The sequence below is a fragment of the Carcharodon carcharias genome, chromosome 12 (assembly GCF_017639515.1).
Source record: "Carcharodon carcharias isolate sCarCar2 chromosome 12, sCarCar2.pri, whole genome shotgun sequence".
NCBI lineage: Eukaryota > Metazoa > Chordata > Chondrichthyes > Lamniformes > Lamnidae > Carcharodon > Carcharodon carcharias.
Genome location: NC_054478.1, coordinates 82,434,080 through 82,447,070, shown reverse-complemented (window position 1 = coordinate 82,447,070; position 12,991 = coordinate 82,434,080). Strand labels below are relative to the sequence as shown.

Here is a 12,991-nt window from a genome sequence, read left to right as displayed (position 1 = left end):
GGATGCCTCTACAAAATCCTGCAAACTCAATGACAGGATAGGTGCTCCAACATCAATGTCCCCTCTTTGGCCAACATGCCTGGTATCGAGGCACTGGTTATGGTTAATCAGTTACTTTGGGCAGGCCACATCATCCACATGCCTGACATAAGACTCCCAAAACAAGCTCTCTACTCCAAGCTTTGTCACGGCAAGTGATTACCAGGAAGGCAGAGGAAATGTTTCAGAGATATCCGCAAAGCCTCCCTGAAAAAATACAATATCCCCACCAATTTGTGGGAATCTTTTGCTCCAGACCGCCCAAACTGGAAAAGAACCATCCACAAAGGTGCCAGCCATTTTGAACATTTCCAACAGCCCCAGGTGGAGGCCAAGTGCAAACACTGGAAGGAGTGTGCCCAATGCAATGGAAGAAAGTCATCCTCAGTTCAAAGGGACTGCTTAAGAAGAAGGGAGGAGAAGATATGAACAACTGAAAAACATAGGTTATACTGCAGGATAAATGGGAGTTTTGTGCTACTGTTGGTGGTATAAGATGAGAGGCTGCATTTCATGTTGTATGCAGAATGTGCTGTCGTATTAATTTCCCATTATTACCATCAGTGGTAATTTGTGATAACATGATCTCACACAGGACAATCTAAACATAAGTGTCTACTACCTCTGAACCATTCTATCAGAGACATCCTTAGCCATATTAACCTGATAGTCATATATCTGGTTACAGAGTTCCGGTATGTTGTGACCAGCTGTATCACATATATCTAGCTGTCTCTGACAGTTTCATTCACTAGCTTGTCACTGCACCAGCTGTTGCATTAGCATGCTCTGCATTCTGAATCTTTGTGGTCATTTTTGCTCATAATTAACTTCAACTATTGTTGAATTGCTTTGTTGGCTTTCTTCTGTGCATGATACTTGGGGAAATATTTTAAAATTCTAATCTTTATTTTCAAATCCCCCTCCAGATATCTTTTGAGCATTTAATTTTAATTTGATTTTAATCGCTCCACCATTCGTGGCTGTGCCTTTAGGTGCCAAGGCCCTAAGTTCTGGAATTCCCTCAATAAACCTCTCTACTTCTCCTTCTTCTTTAAAGATGCTCAATAAAAGCAATCTCTTTCACCGAGCTTTTGGTCATCTGCCCTAATACCTCTTTATATGGTTCCCTGTCTAATTTTGTTTTATAACGATTCTGTGACATACCTTGGGATGTCTTATTACATTAAAAGTTCTATTTAAGTGAAAGTTGTTGTAGTGTCCATGGTATTCATAAAATAGAGTCCCATAATTAGTCTAGTCAGTGGTTCAGTGCCACAGGGTCGGAAAGTGATCTACTCAGTGGTCGGAATAGTGAGACAGAAGAAAACCGGTCTCCCAGTAACGCCTTCCATTGATAGCGTGTGTATATTGCTTTTGAGCATGTGTACTTTTGTTTTATTCACTTTGGCTTACAGCTAAGGTGTATTTCACGTACCGGGGCTGAAAATCTTGGGCTGGGAACACATCTTCTGATATTACATGCATTTAAATGGGGAAACTTGCTTCGTTATAAGTAGTTTTGATTTAAGTAGTGGTTTCCAGGACCGTATCTACTACTTAAAACTGGGCATTCCTGGAATTGAATCATCTGTCAGCAGTTATTATCAGTATGAACATATTGTGGTATGGAATTATATCCCAGTTTAGGGATGGACATCTTCAGGAAAGAACATCTGTTTGTGGAGCTTAGCTACAAAACAAATCATTGTAATCAGAGCTGATTTCTTTATTTTTCTTATCCATCCAGACAGTTACATCTCAAGACTTAAAAACTCTTGCAAAACCAAAGTATCACGGACTCTAGAAATCTGAAATAAAATACAAAACGCTGGGAATACTCAGCGGGTCTGGCAGCATCTGTGGAGAGAGCAACAGAGTTCACGTTGCGGACTGAATAACTTTCTATCGACCTGAAACTCAACCTCTCTCTAAAAAAAATCTTAGACTGGGGTTTCTATTCATAAAACCTCTTCCTTTCATGGGCTGCAAATTTACTGCACATTTCCAACAGGAATTTAATTTTGCCCTTCACTGTACATTTTCAAGAGTTTCTGAAATAGTTATTACAGAAATGATTTTAAACGTAAATCCTTATAAATTTACTCAGAAACTATGTTTTACTTCTGCCATGCTTGTGTGCTGTAGCAGTACATGATTCCCATGTACTACTGACTGATCTTGCTGCCCAATTCTTTACCTCTGCAAATACGCCCAGAAACTCCTTGCTGCTCATTTACGCTGGGATGTTGGAAGTTACAAAGACATAAGTGAGGATAGTATTGCTCTGTTTTACATGCTGGAGCCTAAAATAGAGATTCAGGTTTTGGGTGAGCGAATCCAGAGACTGAATCTCAGACTGTTAAGATTTATGAAGTGCAAGGGTGTCGCTGTGGAGATACAGGATACGCCAAACGCCTGTGCGGCCTTTAATTTCCTAACTAGTGAGAAAAGATGCACAGCAGCCGCACTGATCCCACCTCACTACCTCTCCGGAGAGCTGAAACTCACAGGAACCTCGCTCCAATTGTGCAGATGTGTTTGTGTCAAAACAATTTAATTGAAACATGTTGATCGCAGGAGTAAATGCACAAGTAAAACCCCCACATTCTCATGTTGTTATTTGTGAGACGTGTGTCTTAACTTGCAGCTAAAACTTGTACAATAAAGATTCTTTAAGAGACTGTAAGACAGCGGGGTCACTGGAAGTACCAATCAACTCGAGCCGCGCAGCTCTCAGTCCAGCGCCCAGAGCGCGCGGAGGGGGCGGGGCTACAGCCTTCCCCTGGAATTGCCCCACCCCCCCCATTCCTTCCGTCACTCGCGGACCGGAGGCCGCTCCTTGATTATTAAACCTGTAAAAGCGACTGAGGGATCAAATAAATTTGTAAAGAAATCGCCCCCTTCCGCCCGCAGCAATACCAATCTCCACCCAGTCACTGTCATGAAGTGCCATCAGGTAGCAATTAAAGAAACATAGTGACCGATTCTAACTACAAAAGGGCAGATTCCGATTTTCAGGCAGAGCCTCGTTAGCGCAGTAGGTAGCGCGTCAGTCTCATAATCTGAAGGTCGTGAGTTCGATCCTCACACGGGGCACAAATTTTTTCTTACTTCTTAATGATTAACTTTTCATAAATATATTTTAGTCTCTTATTGGGCTCTACATTTGGCATTAGATTTTCAGCCTAATTTGTCTTTGTCACCTTTCTGATGATCCCACCTTCCATAACAGCGTAAAAATAAAAATACAAATATAAAAATACCTGAAAAATTCAGCAGGTCTGGCAGCATCTGTGGAGAGGAACACAGTTCACGTTTCGAGTCCGTATGACCCTTCAACAGAACTAAGTAAAAATAGAAGAGAGTTGAAATATAAACTGCTTTAAGGGGGAGTGGGACAAGTAGAGCTGGATAGAGGGCCAGTGATAGGTGGAGATAACCAAAAGATGTTATAGACAAAAAGACAAAGAGGTGTTGAAGGTGATGATATTATCTAAGGAATGTGCTAATAGGTGACATTAAGGGTAGAAAGCAGGACAAGCAAGGTACAGATAGCTCAAGTGGGTGTGGGATGGGGTGAAGGGAAGGGATCAAAAAAGGCTAAAAGGTAGAGATAAAACAATGGATGGAAATACATTTAAAAATAATGGAAACAGGTGGGAAAAGAAAAAAATATATATATTATTGGAAAAAAAGGGCATCGGAAAGGGGGTGGGGATGGAGGAGAGAGATCATGATCTCAAACTGTTGAACACAATATTCAGTCCGGAAGGCTGTAAAGTGCCTAGTCGGAAGATGAGGTACTGTTCCTTCCGTTTGCGTTGAGTTTCACTGGAACAATGCAGCAGGCCAATGATGGACATGTGGGCATGTGTCCACACTGCTCTCATGCCCACATGTCCATCCTTGGCTTGCTACATTGTTCCAGTGAAACTCAACGCAAACGGAAGGAACTGTACCTCATCTTCCGACTAGGCACTTTACAGCCTTCCAGACTGAATATTGTGTTCAACAGTTTTAGATCATGATCTCTCTCCTCTATCCCCACCCCCTTTCCGATGCCCTTTTTTTCCAATAATATATATATTTTTTCTTTTCCCACCTGTTTCCATTATTTTTAAATGTATTTCCATCCATTGTTTTATCTCTACCTTTTAGCCTATTTCGATCCCTTCCCTTCACCCCATCCCACCCCCACTAGGGCTATCTGTACCTTGCTTGTCCTGCTTTCTACCCTTACTTAGCACATTCCTTAGATAATATCATCACCTTCAACACCTCTTTGTCCTTTTGTCTATGACATCTTTTGGCTATCTCCACCTAACACTGGCCCTCTATCCAACTCTACCTGTCCCACTCCACCCCCCACCCAACCCCCTCACCACCACCACCACTACCACCACACCACCACCCCCCCCACCCCAACACCCCCCCCAACCCCCACCCCCACTTAAAGCAGCTTATATTTCACCTCTCTTCTATTTTTACTTAGTTCTGTTGAAGAGTCATACGGACTCGAAATGTTAACTGTGCTCCTCTCTGCAGATGCTACCAGACCTGCTGAGTTTTTCCAGGTATTTTCATATTTGTATTTTTATTTTTGCTTTGGATTTCCAGCATCCGCAGTTTTTTGCTTTTTTCCATAACAGTGCTTCTGATATCTCTGATAAAAGCAAAATACTGCAGGTGCTGGAGATCTGAAACAAAAGCAGAAAATGCTGGAAGAAGTCAGCAGGTTTAACAGCATCTGTGGAGAGAAAGACAGAGCTAACGTTTCGAGTCCACCTAACTCGTTAACTCTGTTTTTCTCTCCACAGATTCTGTTAGACCTGCTGAGTTTTTCCAGCATTTTATGTTTTTGCCTCCATTATCTCTTCCCTTTTTGCCCAAGCAAGGATGCTTTCCCCATCATGATTGACAGGGAAGTATTTTTATTCTTTCATGGGATGTGGACATTGTTGGCTAGGCCTGTGTTTATTGCCCATCCCTAATTGCCTGTGAGAAGGTGATGGTGAGCTGCCTTCTTGAATCGCTGCATTCCATGTGGTGAAGGCACACCCACGGTGCTGTTAGGGAGGGATGTGCTCGTTCCATTTCTTGCACGCCTCACACCTTCCCTTTCCTCCCTGAACCACAATATGGTTCCCCTTGTCTTGACATTCCAACCTACCAGCCTTCACACTCAAATAATCATCCTCTGTTATTTCCAGCAGCTCCAGCACAATGCCATGAAAGAATAAAAATACTGCCCTGTCAATCATGGTGGGGAGAGCATCCTTATTTGGGCAAAAAAGGAAGAGATAACGGAGGCAAAAACAGAAAACGCTGGAAAAACTCAGCAGATCTAACAGCATCTGTGGAGAGAAAAACAGAGTTAACGAGTTAAAGAGTCATATGCCCTGTCAGCATTTTGAAAGGGTCGTACCATCCATAATGCCCTGGAGGTATAACTGTTGCCCTTCTACCTCTGTCCAAAGTCTCAAACACTTCTTCCAGGTGACACAGCAATTTACTAGTACTTCTTCCAATTTATTATGCCATTTTTGCTGCTCATGATGCAGTCTCCTCAACAATTTGCTTTTCAGAACACCTCAGTTTAGTCCGCAAGCATGACTATGAGTTTCCGATTGCCAGTCATTTTAATTCTCTGCCCCACTCCCATTCTGACTTCTCTGTCCCTGGCTTCCTACACTATTCCAATGAAGCTCACTGTAAACTCAAATAACAGCGCCTCATATTTCAATTAGCCACTTTGCAACTTTCTGGATTGAACATTGATCTTAATAATTTCTGTTCATGAACTCTGCACCCAGTTTATTTTGGGACGGCAGCTGTTGATGATGATTCCACTATTCCCATTTTCACCTCCTGTGGACCCATCTTTTGTTTCTTTATTTGTCTCATTATCATTCTCTTTTGCCTGGCACCCCATTATCACCTTATGTTGCTTTATGCCTTCTGCCTCAACATTGAGTTCATTTGAGGGGTTTGAGTGAGTGGGTGGGTGGGATGGGGGTGGTAAATTTGAGATTAAGTCTCGGAGGGGCCAAGTTGGTTGGCCCATCCTATCGGAGTGGAAACCCCATTTGGACCGCAGTTCTGAAGGTCTCTGGACTCCCACGGGGTCCATTGAGGTGGTAGCCTTTGCATGTGGTCGGGGGCCACTCAGCTGCCACCAAAATACCAGCGAGCACATTAAATATGCAGAATGAATGCTCACCACCTTGCAATTGGTAGCCAATCACCCTGACAGCCTGCTCCCCAGGAAACCTTCCTGGCAACAAGAATATGTCAAGGAGTTGTCCGGACACGGCTCCCCCTCATTATTTTTCCAGTCCCCCCGCTTCCATTCCCACCATTCTGAGGCCTGGGAAATTCTGCCTGTTAACTGTGCATCTCTCCAGATAGATGCTGCCTGACATAGCTTTTCCAGCAGTTTCTATTTTTGTTCTGAGAAATTCATTTATCAGTCTGATTTCCTTAAATTCAGATTTGCAAAAAAGCCAACAATTGTGATATTTTACTTTCTGCTATTATCTTTTGCATTTTTTAATTTGACTCATTTGATCAAAACACTTTATTTGGCAGGAGGGTGCTGTATAAATGTTTATTTTTATTCTTTCATGGGTGTGAGCATTGCTGGTAAGGCCTGCATTTGTTGCCCATCTTAATTGCCCAAAGAAGATGGCGGTGGGCCACCTCTTGGACCGCTGCAGCCCATCTGGTGCAGGTACATCCACAGTGCTATTAGGAAGAGAGTTACAGGGTTTTGACCCAACAACAGTGAAGAAACAGTAACACAGTTCCAAATCAGGATGGTGTGTGGCTTGGAGGAGATACTGCAGTTGGGGTTTTTCCAATGCTTCTGCTGCCCTTGTCTTTCTCAATGGTAGAGGTCGCAAGAGTTTGGAAGGTGCTGTCAGAGGAGGCTTGGCAGGTTGCTGCGGTGCATCTTATATATAGTACACATAGGTGTTGCATAAAAATCATAAAACGTAGAGTACAAAAGCAGAGAAGTTATTGTGAACCTCTATAAAACACTGGCCTTATAACTCATCTGGAGTATTGTGTCCAATTCTGGGCACAACCCTTTAGGAAGGACATGAAGGCTTTAGAGAGGGTGCAAAAAAGATTTAGGAGAATGGTTCCAGGGATGAGGGTCTTCAGTTACATGGATAAATTGGAGAAGCTGGGGTTATTATCCTTAGAGAAGAGAAGATTAAGAAGAGAAAATTAAGGGGAGAGTTGACAGTGGTATTCAAAACCTTGAGAAGCATGGAAAGAGTGGATAGAAAGAAACTGTTCCCATTGGCAAAAGGATTGAGAACCAGAGGACATTGATTTTAGGCAGAAGAAGTAGCGGTGACATGAGAAAAAACATTTTTGTGCAGCGAGTGGTTAGGATCTGGAATGCACTGCCTGAGAGATAAATTCTTGTCACGCAGATGTGAAACCTTTCTGCACAAGATAAAGGCAGGGGTCTCAGTCCACAGCCTCTCCCCTGTGCTCTGTGCAGCCTCTGGACCAAACTGATGGTCTGGCCTCACTCCCTAGAAACATTACTGATGCCTGAACCTAACAGTGCTTGACACGCTGCCAGAATGTCATGGGCAGGTGCCAAAGAGTTGTTCCATTCTCTCTGTGCGCTCTCAGCACCTTTAAGGTGGGGCTGGCCCCCATCTCTTCAGCATCTGTGACCAGTGACAGTGTGCTCCTGAAGTGCTCAGGTGCTGAAAGTGGACAAAGGATTAGATGCTTCTAAAGTTTCATGGCTGCATCGCTATGAGATGAACCTGATCACAGAACACAAGTGAGCTGCTCTCAGCCAGACGGGAGGTCAGGCATTGAAGATTTATGGCGTGTCCTCACTGTATGTCGTCATCATCCTCCTGCAATTGAGCAACTATTAAGGCCTCCATTGCATCTCCATGACAGGAGAATTCTCACAGAAGGTATTCATGCTGCCATAAGCCAGACTGGAGTCAAACGTTCACAGATGCGATGTGAGGATCTATGGGGTCACCTCACTGCATGTCGTCATCATCCTCCACAAATCTAGCAGCCATGAGGGCCTCCTGAGTGTGCCTGCCTCATTTAGCCAGTGTGAAGGCCTCATCCCCGTCATTGCTGCCTCCGACGACCTCCTCACCCTCATCCCCATTGGCGTCATCCTCTTCGAAGGAGAGCACAGCTCCTCCAACTCCTCTTCAGCCAAATCCTCTCCCTGTTGGGGCGCCAGGTTGTAAAGGGTGCAGCAGATGATGACGATGCGTGACACCCTCTGCGGACTATATTGCATGGTTTCACCAGACCTGTCCAGGCACCAGAACCTCATTTTCAGCATCCCGATGGTCTGCTCCACTAGGTTGTGAGTTGCAGTATGAGCCTCGTTATAGCTTCACTCTGCTGCAGCCTGAGGCTGCCACACGGGTATCATCAGCCACGGCCTCTGCGGGTAGCCCTTGTCCCCAAGGAGCCATCCCTGTAGTTTCTGTGGAGCCTGGAAGTCTCCAGGGATCTGTGACTAACTGAGGATGTAGGCATTGTGCACAATCCCTGGAAACCGTGCGCACACCTGCAGGACGTGTTTGTGGGGTCGCACACCAGCTGCACATTCAGTGAATGGAACCCCTTGAGGTGGATATAGTTGACCGTGTGTTGCGATAGAGATCTGAGTGCCACTTGAATGCAGTTGGTCGCACCCTGAACCTGTGGGAAACCCAAGATCTGGGCAAATCCAATCGCTCTTGAATCCTAGCTGTCCTGGTCCCAGGCAAAATGCACAAAATTGTGTGCCCTCACAAATATGGCATCCATGACCTCATGGGAGTCACTGGGGTAGAAATTGATTGCCGCAGTTACTTTCACGGCCACTGGCAGTGGATATCTCCCAGGTCCCCGTGGTGCCAAATTCTGCAGTAGCTGGCAGATGTGACCGACCAGTTCCCTAAACATGCGCAGTTTTCAGCAACACTGGTTCTCAGTCATCTGCAGGAATGAAAGGTGGCATCGATAGATCCTGAGTGTCGCTAGGCACCGATCAGCGATGGCTCGCAGTGGCTCTTGGGCAGCACCTGTGGGAGCCCCAGCTGTCCCTTCTCCCTGAGCTTGCTACTCCTGCCTCTGTGCTGCCAGGAGCTTCAGTTGTTCTCTTCTCCGTCGTTTCTGCTCTCTGTATCCCATGATGCATGCAATTAGTTCACCAGACTCCATGACCCTATTGTACTCCTCCAGCAGGATGAAAGAGAGAGACACATGGTTTGCATGGGCGCACTAAGAACCTGTCCTGGTTTGAGAGTGATAGCCCTTTAATGCTTCCCGGAGAATGCTGGCCACCCTTGGATGGCCAGAGATTAGTGCGCTGTAAGGCTGCCCTGTTAGCTTGAACCATGCGGGAGACTGGTCCAAACCAGGATACCGACATTGCAAGGGGCTGTGAGAACCTCCAGCAGTGACTGCTCCATGGCTATATTTAGCCAGGAGATTGTATAATGTGCCCAGTCATCCAATTGTTCTGCAGTCCACTAAAATGCTCATAACTTTACAGTCTGTGCCTGGGTGTGGAGGCGGGGGGCCGCGGGGGCTGGTGGGCACAGGAGTGAAAAGCTTAGGAGCACTTGGTGGCACTTTGATGCACTGCTTTGCTTGAGTAGGCTGATAAGCCAGAAGGCTGACTCCAATCATATCAATGTAGCTGCTCCTGAACTGTCTCAGTTGCAGAGGAATGGTCACAGGTTTCCCTGATGTGTGGCCACTTCCTTCACCCACCCAAATGCTTGTGTGCTATATTCAACAGCAGGACTGCCCTTAACCCAACCCCCGAGCCCTTGAAACTTGAAGTCTAACAGGTGACCTGGCAAGCGCTGCACAACATTACTGTGTACTCACCTCCGGGTTCCCCTCAAAGTGCAGCCCGCCAAGTACACATCTTTTATGTGCTGTTGTGAAACACATCAGCGTGCTTTCCCGCCAATGTGGACGGACGATCCAGTGGGATTGGGGGGAAGGGGAGACGATTCCAGCGTGCTGGCCTGATAATGAAATGATGATGTATTATAATGCGGTTGCCATGTCCGATGGTGGAAACGCGACCCATTGTCAGTGGGCTGAGCAGATGATCGGGAATATTCGCGCCACACAAGTGTCAGGCAATGACAATCTCCAACAAGAGAGAATGCAATTATCGCCCCTTGATGTTCAATGGCATTAACCATCACTGAATCCCCCACTATCAACATCCTGGGTGTTACCATTGACCAGAAACTGAACTGGACTGGCCGTATAAATACTGTGGCTAGGTCAGAGGCTAGGAATCCTGTGACGAGTAACTCACCTCCTGATTCCCCAAACTCTGTCCACCATCCACAAGGCACAAGTCAGGAGTGTAATGGAATACTTCCCATTTGCCTGGATGAGTGCAGCTCCCACAACACTCAAGGAGTTTGACACCATTCAGGACAAAGCAGTCCACTTGATTGGCACCACATCCACAAACATTCACTCCCTCCACCACCGATGCACAGTAGCAGCAGTGTGTACCATCTACAAGATGCACTGCTGGAATTCACCAAGGCTCTTTAGACAGCAACTTCCCAACCCACAACCACTACAATCTAGAAGGACAAGGGCAACAGATAGATGGGAACACCACCACCTGGAAATTCCCCTCCAAGTCACTCACCATCCTGACTTGGAAATATATTGCTGTTCCTTCATTGTTGCTAGGTCAAAATCCTGGAACTCCCTCCCTAACAGCACTGTGCCTACACCACATCGACTGCAGCAGTTCAAGAAGGCAACTCACCACCACCTTCTCAAGGGCAACTAGGGATGGGCAATAAATGCTGGCCCAGCCAGCGAAGCCCACATCCCATGAATGAATTTTAAAAAGCTGATTTCCTGCCGCCGTATAACCGATTGTGCCATATTGTCTGCTCATGCCACCAAACATGCCTAACACCAGTGGTCATGGAAAATTCGCCTTCTGTCTCCAACCAACACCTGACCACTCATTCCCTTTACAATTAATCCTTTTAACTCCCCTGCTCTCATAATTGCTGATCTAATTGATGGTTACCAGTCCTCAGGCACTGTTTCTCTCCCTTTCATTTCCCGCTCCCACCTGTATTTGCACCCCTATCAAGAAAAAACATCCTCAACCCATCCTTCTTCAACTGCTGCCCCATCTCTTCTTCAGTTTCTCAGAAATCCTGAGTGCATCATTGCTTCCCAGTTCTATGCCCATCTCTCCTGAAATTCCCTGTTTGAAACCTCCAGCATCTGTTCTCTTACACTCCAAAATTATTTAATCAAAGTTTCATTCTCTGTGACCATGGAATATTATTCCACCTCATCCTCCTTAATATTTTCACTTTGTATGTTACTATTTACCACACCATTCTCACACAAGTTCTTTCCTCCAGCATCCAACACAACCGGACAGCTGATTTGGTGCAACAGGTTCTTTAGGTGGCATTAATCTCATGACAGCTGAGTTCACCGAAGACCGTCCTGTGGGTTGCATCCCTTGTGTAACTGCAGGCTACCTGGTGCTCTTTCAACAAATCTAGCTGAGTTAGGCCAGGGGTTTGGAACATGTCGCTATCCTAGGAAATAGCAGCTTCAGGTCAGTCAACTCTAACTGTGCCACTGGTATTGGGTTGGCCACTGATCAGCAATGGATTCCACTGAAAGCTTAAGAAATTGTCTCCTATAAGCCACTAACTCCCCAATACATGAAGGCCAGAAAGCCTGTTCACCAAGTCCTCCAGCACTACAGTTTGCATTTCCAATGCAGAAATTACATTGATTTGTCCTTGGTCTTTGGTGGAGCCCCCACACACACTGATGACTACAATAAGGAAAAACCTTCCTGTCATTGATGCATTTGAGGGCAGCAGACTCCTCTTGATCCCTGCTGCCTGCCACGCATTCTGGAAAAGTGACCTCCGAGCTGCACATAGGTGCGATGTTCATTGACCATGCTTCTTTTCAGAACAAGAGCACTAATATATAATGCCTGAGACAGAAAATTCTCTTAAATCCAGGCCACCTAACCAGCTATCTCCCCTTCCACCCACCCAGTCCCACCCCAACTCCCCAGTGGCCTGTCTTTCCCAGGCATAGTAAACTAGTTTTTCTTGGAACAGTATTAACTGCATTAAGCGAGTTAAGTCATTTGAAAGATATCTCTCGGGTGACAGCAGGCAGCTGATCTACCAGGGACAGGAAATTCTAGGAGGATCTCAGAGCACGTGAGGTTGCAATTAATGCACAAATGCAGACATTTCTTGACACTCATGGGGCAGCTGACAGCGAGCTGCCACTTTCTCAAGCAGAGCGGCACAAATTGTTCAGAAACTTAGGGCAATTTTCAGCTCACCACTAATTGCTACACCAATTACACATTAATGACAGTGTGCGCATTAAACTCACCTTTATTGTGCCAGTAAATTTTGTTTAAATATTTCCTTAGGTAGTTTGGGATCAAATTTGTGAAGTACTTTGCGACATGTTACTACATTAAAGGCACCATGTAAAAACACATTGTTGTTTTATCATAGAGTTGTTGAACAGTTACAACACAGTAGGAGGCCTTTTGGTCTGTGCTTCCTGTATCGGCTCTCCGCAAGGGAAGTTCAGCTAGGTACACTTCCCCGTCCTTTCCCCATAGACCTGTAAAATGTCTCACTTCAGTTGCTTATCCAATTTCCTTTTGAAATCCTCGACTCTCAGGCGGTGCATTCCAGATCTTAACCACTCACTGGGTAAAAATGTTTCTCCTCCATGCAGCCATTAATTATTTTGCCGATTACCTTAAATCTTATGGTCTTATGGTTCTTGACCCTTCTGTCAATGGGAAGAGTTTCTCCCTATCTACTCTGCCCACACCCCTCAAGATTTTAAACACCTCTGCATATTGGAAGCTATCATCGACAGTACGATTAAG

The 12,991-nt window shown here is 45.4% G+C and overlaps 1 non-coding gene across 1 annotated transcript; it reads left to right on the top strand.

Moving 5' to 3' along the window:
• Nucleotides 1–3,065: 3,065 nt before the first annotated feature.
• trnam-cau lies at nt 3,066–3,138 on the top strand. Its single transcript has one exon. It is a non-coding gene; the product is annotated as a tRNA-Met (tRNA).
• Nucleotides 3,139–12,991: the final 9,853 nt, after the last annotated feature.